Here is an 8,109-nt window from a genome sequence, read left to right on the forward strand (position 1 = left end):
CAGAGAGGCGTGTAAGACTGTGACCCTGCATCCTGGACTCAACTCTGGGTTGTCATAATTTAGGTTGTAAAACAAACTCGTCCAGATTTCTAGATAAGAGAGCCGCACCACCCAAAGTGGGATGGATGCCATCTCTACTAATCAGACCTGGTTTTCCCCAAAATGTTTTCCAGTTGTCTATGAAGCCCACGTTATTTTCTGGGCACCACCTAGACAGCCAGCGGTTGAATGACGACATGCGGCTAAACATGTCATCACTGGTCACATTGGGTAGGGGTCCAGAGAAAACTACGGAGTCCGACATTGTTTTAGCGAAGTTACACACCGACTCAACATTAATTTTAGTGACCTCCGACTGGCGAAGTCGGGAGTCATTAGCGCCTACGTGAATAACAACCTTACTGTATTTACGCTTATCCTTAGTCAGCAGCTTCAAATAGGATTCAATGTCGCCCGCTCTGGCCCCAGGAAAACATTTGACTATGGCCGCCGGTGTCTCTAGCTTCACGTTTCTGACTATGGAGTCTCCAATTACCAGAGCTGTTTTCTCAGCGGGTGTGTCGCTGAGTGGGGAAAATCGATTTGAAACGTGAACAGGCAGGTGATGCTTCGTTTGGAGCTACGGCTCTTGCGAACTGTCACCCAGCCACCTGTCTGGGATCCCGGCTGCTCGAGAAGCTGTGGTGGGCGGCTAGCTTGGGCTAAACTACGTCATAGCTAGCTGGCCTGTTCTCCATGGTGTGGAGCCGCGCTTCTAAGTCTGTGAGCCTCGTCTCCAATACTGCTAGCATCTGACATTTATTACTAGTACCATTATCGCTAAAGGAGGCAGAGGAATAACTGAACATGCGACACTCCGAGCAAGAGAAAGGAGGAGAGGAAGAGGGGGAAGCCATTGCTCTCAATTAAGCTACTAGCTTAGCTAGCTTCTAAACTAGCCGACCTAAAGTAGCAAGTTAAATTTGGTAGTTAGCAACAACTTCTGCAAAACAAGTGCTTTAAGTGGTGCAAGCGTATGTTGTCACTCAAATTCAGATGAACCTAGAAAATAGTGAGTTTAATTCCTAAACAATCTGGAAGCAAACACAACGCAGTGCAGGTAGAGAAAACAGGAAATGAGTACGGTTTACCGCAGAGGCAGGAAACAGCAGTCCGTCAAAGGTTCCGCCCTTGAAGAGGAGTCATCACATGACTTTGAAGCACACTAAATTGAAATAATAGTCAGAGAAGAAAAAAAAATACTGTTGTTGTTCACATCGCAACAGTTAATTACAGAAAATTACAATCTCTATCTTAATAAAAACACAATACCTCACTGTCCAGTTCCATTTTAGAAGCAATCCTCTCAATGTCCCAGTAATACAGTTTATAAGGTCCAACTTTATTAAGAATAACATGAACATCCTTTCCCGCCCAAGCATCCTGTAGATCTGTGGATAGTATTAGATAACGCAGATTTTAGAATAAATTCATTTTGTAATATTTTTACATTTAAAATAAAGCAGTATTTACAATTTTTAAATCCTATGACAATCCTGTTCCATATTTATTAATGACAGATGTTGTTTAATACATTCAGTTTAACAACTGACACAAAAATTTGTTTTAAGGATAAGACCGAGATTCTCAGTCATCCAGGCCATAATAAGCTGAAAAAACTTAGAAAAAATCAACTGGACTAGATTTCTAGATCGAAGATGTTTCACCTCTCATCCAAGAGGCTTCATCAGTTCTGACTGGTGTTGAGCCAGAGATATTTATCCCCCTCGGTGGCGTTTCAGTCCTTTCAGGGCTAACAATGTCCCTTCGACCTAGAAATCTAGTCCAGTTGATTTTATCTAAGTTTTTTTCAGCATAAAAACTAAATAAATACACAATATGTGCAGTGCATTACAGTGTCTAACCTTCGTCAAATATACTGTCTTAATACATAATGAAAACACAAAATAAAAGAACAGTGTAGCCTACCTTAAAGACCCAGTTCGATGCTCACTTGTCACCAAAGCTAAGTAAAGGAACAGGTCTGTAATTTGTACATACCACAATGCACAAACCAACATTCAAAATTTAGCGTCCTCTCACAGCGACCAATAGCTATGGCTGCATTCGGAGCTCGGCCCTGCTCGGCCCTATTCGGTCCTGCTCGGCCCTGCTCGGTCCTACTCGGTCCTGCTGAGGAGGAGTTTTAAAAAAAATGGGACGCGGAGCCTCTGGTGCCTGATACAGGTGAGTAGCTGCAGGTGTGTGCCCGCGTGCACATAGGCACAGGTTCAGTGGAAGGAGGCGTGGCCTGTAAACTACGTGCATCAGGTGGTTTCAGTTACTGCTTCTGTTTGGTCGCAGTTTTTTCTGTTGCAGACAGCAGAGTGTTCACCTGCACATCACTGTGGTCACTCAGCTGTTAACACCTGACCACAAGTCAAAACTTTACCTGGAAAACCGGAAGTGTTTATGAGTGTTTGAAGTGTTTTCCCCTCCAATTCGGTTGCGTTTTACATTTGCACGTTTCCTGAGATGAACTCCACCAGCGGGTAAGTCAGAGTCGTCGTGGACACTTAAATCACATCCACAGTCTTTTTACCTGCTTCAACACAGTTTAGGTTTTTCCCGTTTGTTTTCTGGCGTCTGCAGCTTTGTTTGTTGTTTGTACCTGAGTGTTTTGACACGTTTCAAATGTCGCTTGAACCAAAACTTTGACGCAGTTTTTGTCATGTTTGACGCTTGTTGTGTTCAAGAAACGTGACACTGTGGGGGCGGTTTTTTAGACAGTTCAAGAACCGGTTTTGTGTGCGTGAGAGAAAGACAGTCATTCATTGACGCCGTGGATCGAGTGTCATCTGTGGCCAGGGGATATAAATTTAGACAGGTGTGTTTGTGTGCATCTGTGCACGTGTCTCTGTGCTCCCATGGTTACAGTGCCAGGTACCTGGAGCAAATAATGGAGGAGTCACTTCAAAATATTGATCTTTGTTAATATTTAATTTCTGCAGTGATGTTCTGGCCTTTCTCCTCTGAGAGCTCTGAGTAGCAAAGTGTTTGTTGTACATGTGAAGGAAACGTGTCCAAACTGTGCTCATTTCACACTTGTGACTTTTTTTTCCAGACCAACAAGACTGAAAACATTTCACAAGTGGTAGGAGAACATTTTTAGCACATGGGAATACATTTAGTCAACTGAAGTAAATGAGTGTTGAGATGCTGGTTTTTCACTGGACACCAGTAACTGGTTGATCTGAGGAAGTAGGTACTGACACCTCAATGACCCACTGGATGTGGGGAGGTCAGCTGATACAGATTTGTGAATGAATGATGTTGTTCGCTGTGTTCTCCAGGTGGCTTTTCTTTCTTAATGGCTCCACTTGTATTTTGAGGACAGTGTTGCTTCTCAAAGAGCAGTGCTGCTTTATTGTAACACTACCAGGGATCAGGGGATGAGCCGCTCTCTGATTTGCTGGGCCAACTGCTGCTGACTTGTACCTTAGTGCTCATCTGCGTCCTTGTAGGGGCAAGCTGTTACTGCAGGACAGTGTTGACAGCAAAGAGAAAACATACATGCATTATGAATAAATTAAGGGCAGTTTGGAGAGTGTTCACAGCACTGTAAGCCGACCATCTTGTTCTTTCCTTCTCTGCAGCACGGAGGTATTTGTGGCTCATTCCCCTGCTGTAGGGTGAAACCCTGAGAAGCTCAGACTCCCTGTGTTCATGGCCTTTTCCCACATGATGCTTCAGACAGTGCAGTAACACAGTTTGTTCCAACTCTGCCTTTGCACAGACAGGATCTGTTGCTCAGCCAACAGTAGCTTGGACCTGGTGGAACCATTTGCATCAGTTTTCAAAGCTTCATTTACTTCCACTGCTGCAGAGAAGATGGAAGTTTATTCAGAACCTTCAAATTGTATGCAAGTGATTTGCTCAAATTCTTCAAAGTGAGGAAAAATATATTTAGGAAGAAAGAAATTCAATCAAGCTTTATTTATATGGCACCTTTCATACAGGTACATGCAATGTAAAGCATTTTATAGATTGACAATAAGGCATGAAAACTAGAAGCCACCTCACCACACGGTTTTGTCCTGCACTTTGGAACATGCAAAGGACTCCATGTCTAACACTGAGTACGCACCACGACATTGTTTTCATCAGTTAATAAAGCTGCACATCCACCTGGTTCCGCTTTATAGATCTCAATGGTCATGGAATTTGGCACCCAAGCCTTTTTCCACTCACTTTTAGCCATAAATAGATGTAGACGCTCCTCTAGTCAGTTATTTGCATATAGAAATAGTCTCTGGACCGTATGGTATTAGACTTGGCAATAAAAGCAACACTAAAGAAGGAGCACAGAAACTCAGGCACTTGGAGAGGTGGAGACAAGATTTGTTTAGTGATCTCAAGTCAGGAATCACAAACAGAAGAAAAGCTGCTGACTGGCAAAAATTCACTGCGGCTGTGAGTATTGTCACGTCTGAGCAGAGGGTGGCAAGGTAGAAAAAAGCAGTCGGACTAAGTCAGAGGCAGAAGGTGCATATGAGGGCAACAGGAGCAGCACCGGCACCTCCTGTATTATTAGTCACATTTGTTGTCACACAGGTTTGAGGAAATCAGAAGGATCACGACACACTTTTCTCTCCTTATAGTGCATTGTCAAGATCCTACAGGAAAGCCGAACAGGCGTCCTTATGCACAGCTACAGATATTTATAGAGCCTTGTAATTTAATCCTACACCTATAAAGGCTTCTTGTTTGGCCGGTGATGCCGCAATCACCATTAAACAAAAATTTAATGGCAGCATTATCAGCAGTTTACAGAATTACAAAGCAGAAAAGATGACAAAGAACAAAATTGATCAGGCCAACATAAATGTTATGAACTGGAACATATACTGTATAAACAGTTAAAAATAATGCAACCCATTTAACAATGCTCCAGTCATTGCAAGCTCTTGGTATCTCTGCCACCTTCTGAAAAACGGTTTCTTGGCTGCCGTCCTTCCACAAAGGTCGTTCCTGATCGAGCATCTACGGCTGTGGAAGGACCAACTTGGCATCCAGATGAAGCTGCCAGATGCAAAGTTCCGTCTGGTCTCTCAGAGAAGAAACTCTGTGAAACTTCTTGTCAGGTTCTGACAGTTTTCTTGCTCTTCCACTCCTAGTTTTGTCCTCGACCTCTCTGGGTTCTTTAGATTTCTTTAGGACTGCTTGAACCACATCCTGAGTTATCCAGTTTGCAGATTTTATGCGTAGGCATAGTTTTTGTGTGTATACATCTGAGCCCAGGTGTCAGAGGATCTAAGAGGCTCTGTTGGTTCAGACACTGGAGGCATGTCAGATCAGCAGGTCGCTGAAAGACCACAAAGTACTTTTTAAATACAGTAGTTTTAAAGCCACTACAGAAACTGACAGGGAACCAAAGTAAGAATGTTAAAACAGGCGTAGTGTGTTTTCTCCTCTGGTCCTGGGCAGCACTTGGGCAGCAGAGTTCTGAACCAACTGTAACAGATTTATAACCTCTGTGTGTCGACCAGAGTGCGGAGCGTTACAGTGGTCCAGTCTGCCGGATATAAAAGTGTCACTCAGAGGGAGCACCGATGCACTTTATAGTGTGATATAAGGTCACATTGAAGTGCCATTAGTTTGTTGGAGCAGCTTCAGAAACTTCCACACCACTTTTAGAGGCTGGGTGGATTACCAAGTGAGAAACGAAGGCAGATGCCAGACCCTCAGCCTCTGCTGCAGCCGCTTCAGGGTCATTTTGTTAAATGTTAGATGGGTTTGTAAAATTGTTTGGCAGTGAAGCTCACTTGATATTTTTGAGAAAATCAAATGTTAACCCATTCAGTGTGTCTTCTGCTCACAAGGTGCATATTCTGAAACGAACATTGTTGTTGGCCGGTTTTTTCCTGAGGATGTCATGCAGCCTGGTCCAGTCCTGGTGACTGCAGCTTCATCTAATAGCACGATGCTGTGCACATGTTGTGTCCTGTGTGGACTCTGATGGAGGGTTGCAGCATCACAGAGCTCAAGTGAATGTGGTCTGCAGCTCTTACTCTGTATCTGTGCTGCACATCCCACGTCTGCGGCTCCAGTTTCACTGCAGCCTGAAGTGTTTCACCCGACCTGTGCTGGGGTGTTTGAGTTACCCGAGTGGTGCCGTTATGTTGGGAAATCTGTGTGACCTCTTTCCCACCAAGAACTATAGAGTCGATATCATGACCAGAGCCTGTGGCACCTGCGGGTTGTATGGCAGTGCACATGGCAGGGTGGTTTCCACTATCAGTTGATTATTTTCTCTCTCTCACTCTCTCTGTTTGCTTCATAAAATGTGGGGATGGGAGGTTGGAGCCAATCCCATCTGACACTGGGCGAGATGCAGGGTACACCCTGGTCAGGTCACCAGTGTATCACAGGGCAGTTATCAAATTGGTCATGAATTACATTTCTGTCAGTCAGCTAACTAATCCATCAGTGATTCAGCTCTGGTACGAAGGCGAATCTGACTCTTCTGGATCTCTGAAAAGATTATATTTCATCTTTTCATGCAGATTGCATCAATGTTTGCTGTCTGCACTAATTAATCTCTTGACAGCTGCAGTAATAATTAGCCCTGAGCTGAATATGCCTGAGAGGTGAGAGGAGGAAGGAGAGATGCAGAGCAGAGGTGATGATAGAGCTGAGTTAGAGACAGCAGAACAGGTTATGAGTTGGTAAGTGTTTTGAAAGACACTAATGTGTTTTATTATTGTTGTTGAGGCTGCTGGGCTTCATTATGATTCAGATTAGTGTCATTATATCTCAAGGCTCCGCCCCCTGAGGCGGCAGGATGCTCTGACTTTCAGCTCGCTAACATCTGCAGGCTAATGTCCCCTCTGACAGCAATAACAGCACGTCGTGTTATTACACCATTAAATGGTCTGCTTCCTTCAGCTCTGTGGCTGCTGTTACCTGCAGCACATCGACCCTGTTACTCTGCAGGGCCAGGAAGGGCTGGTCTGGTTTCCTTGGGCCATGTACGTTTAGGCTGAAAATCATGTCTGTGTGGGTGAGTTGCCTCAGGGAAAGGTGAGAAGATGAAAGATCATCCACGAGAGCCAGTGTGAGTAACAGATCTGTGAGTGTGAAGGTTTATCGGATGCCAAAACACTGCTCAGCAGTTTCTGACATAGTGAGACATATTGCTGATGATTTTATTGTCTGTCTCCACCATTACCCTGTAAACAAAATAAACACTGTTCACAGGATACCAGAAATGTGTCCATGCACACATGTAATTGGCCAAAGCTAGAATTCTGGTAAACATTTGACATAATGTCTTCGCACGTCAGCACAGAGAAGGGTGGTTCACAGAGGAGCCAATGTGCACATCTCCCAGATCCTAAAAATGCATCATGCAAATGTGTTCATCAGACAGGATGGTTTGTAAAGGGACATCCTTACAAGTGTCAGAGAAACAAACCCCTGCATTCATTCAGATAAGTGCAGCCCAATCACAGAATGTAACAGGAGCAGCTTGTGTTGAGCCAGGTTTAACCTGATTGCCAAAGAACCTGCTATGGGATAAATGACTGGGTGTGTGCAAATATGCCTGGGTTTCTAAAGAGAGCTAAACAGCGCTAACTCACCTCTCCCCACAGGGTCAAAGCCAAAGAAGGCTGGTTCAGTCTGGTTTCTAGTGTAGAGCACAACAAGAGAGCTGATCCAAACAAGTCCAGTTTGATTTATATATCACAGCTCAGACATTTGCATCAAAAGGCTTCACAGTCTTTTCCAAACACAACACTCTGTCCTTAGACTCTCAAATGAATCAGGAAAAATGATATGGCACAGTATACATAAAGGGGGTCGACCGATGTTAATCTACTCAGCTCATCAGCAAAAGGGTTTCAATTGAAGAGTCAAGTGAGGCCCAGTAGACCCAGCATGACTCCCACTGAGCCGAGGCCTAACTGGAGACTGGAGAGTTTTTCACATGTGTAACGAAGCCAAAATGGCCCAACGTGAGCTTGGTTTCCATAGTAAGAGGGCCTAGTGAGTCTAGCTGTCAAAGTGGTCTAACCTGGTTCCACAGTGGAGTTAAACTGGAGTTGCGTCGCCTCAGCTGGATTCCTG

General features: G+C 44.3%; 1 protein-coding gene across 1 annotated transcript in view; it reads left to right on the forward strand.

Moving 5' to 3' along the window:
• Window positions 1-2,241: 2,241 nt before the first annotated feature.
• LOC109963238 (uncharacterized) overlaps window positions 2,242-8,109 on the forward strand; it is a 35,284-nt gene continuing 29,416 nt past the window's right edge. Inside the window, exon 1 of the mRNA XM_020605596.1 lies at window positions 2,242-2,531. The gene's annotated coding sequence lies outside the window, so the exon portion shown is untranslated. The remainder of the gene's footprint in view (window positions 2,532-8,109) is intronic.

Source organism: Monopterus albus, unplaced genomic scaffold, assembly GCF_001952655.1.
Source record: "Monopterus albus unplaced genomic scaffold, M_albus_1.0 scaffold71.1, whole genome shotgun sequence".
NCBI lineage: Eukaryota > Metazoa > Chordata > Actinopteri > Synbranchiformes > Synbranchidae > Monopterus > Monopterus albus.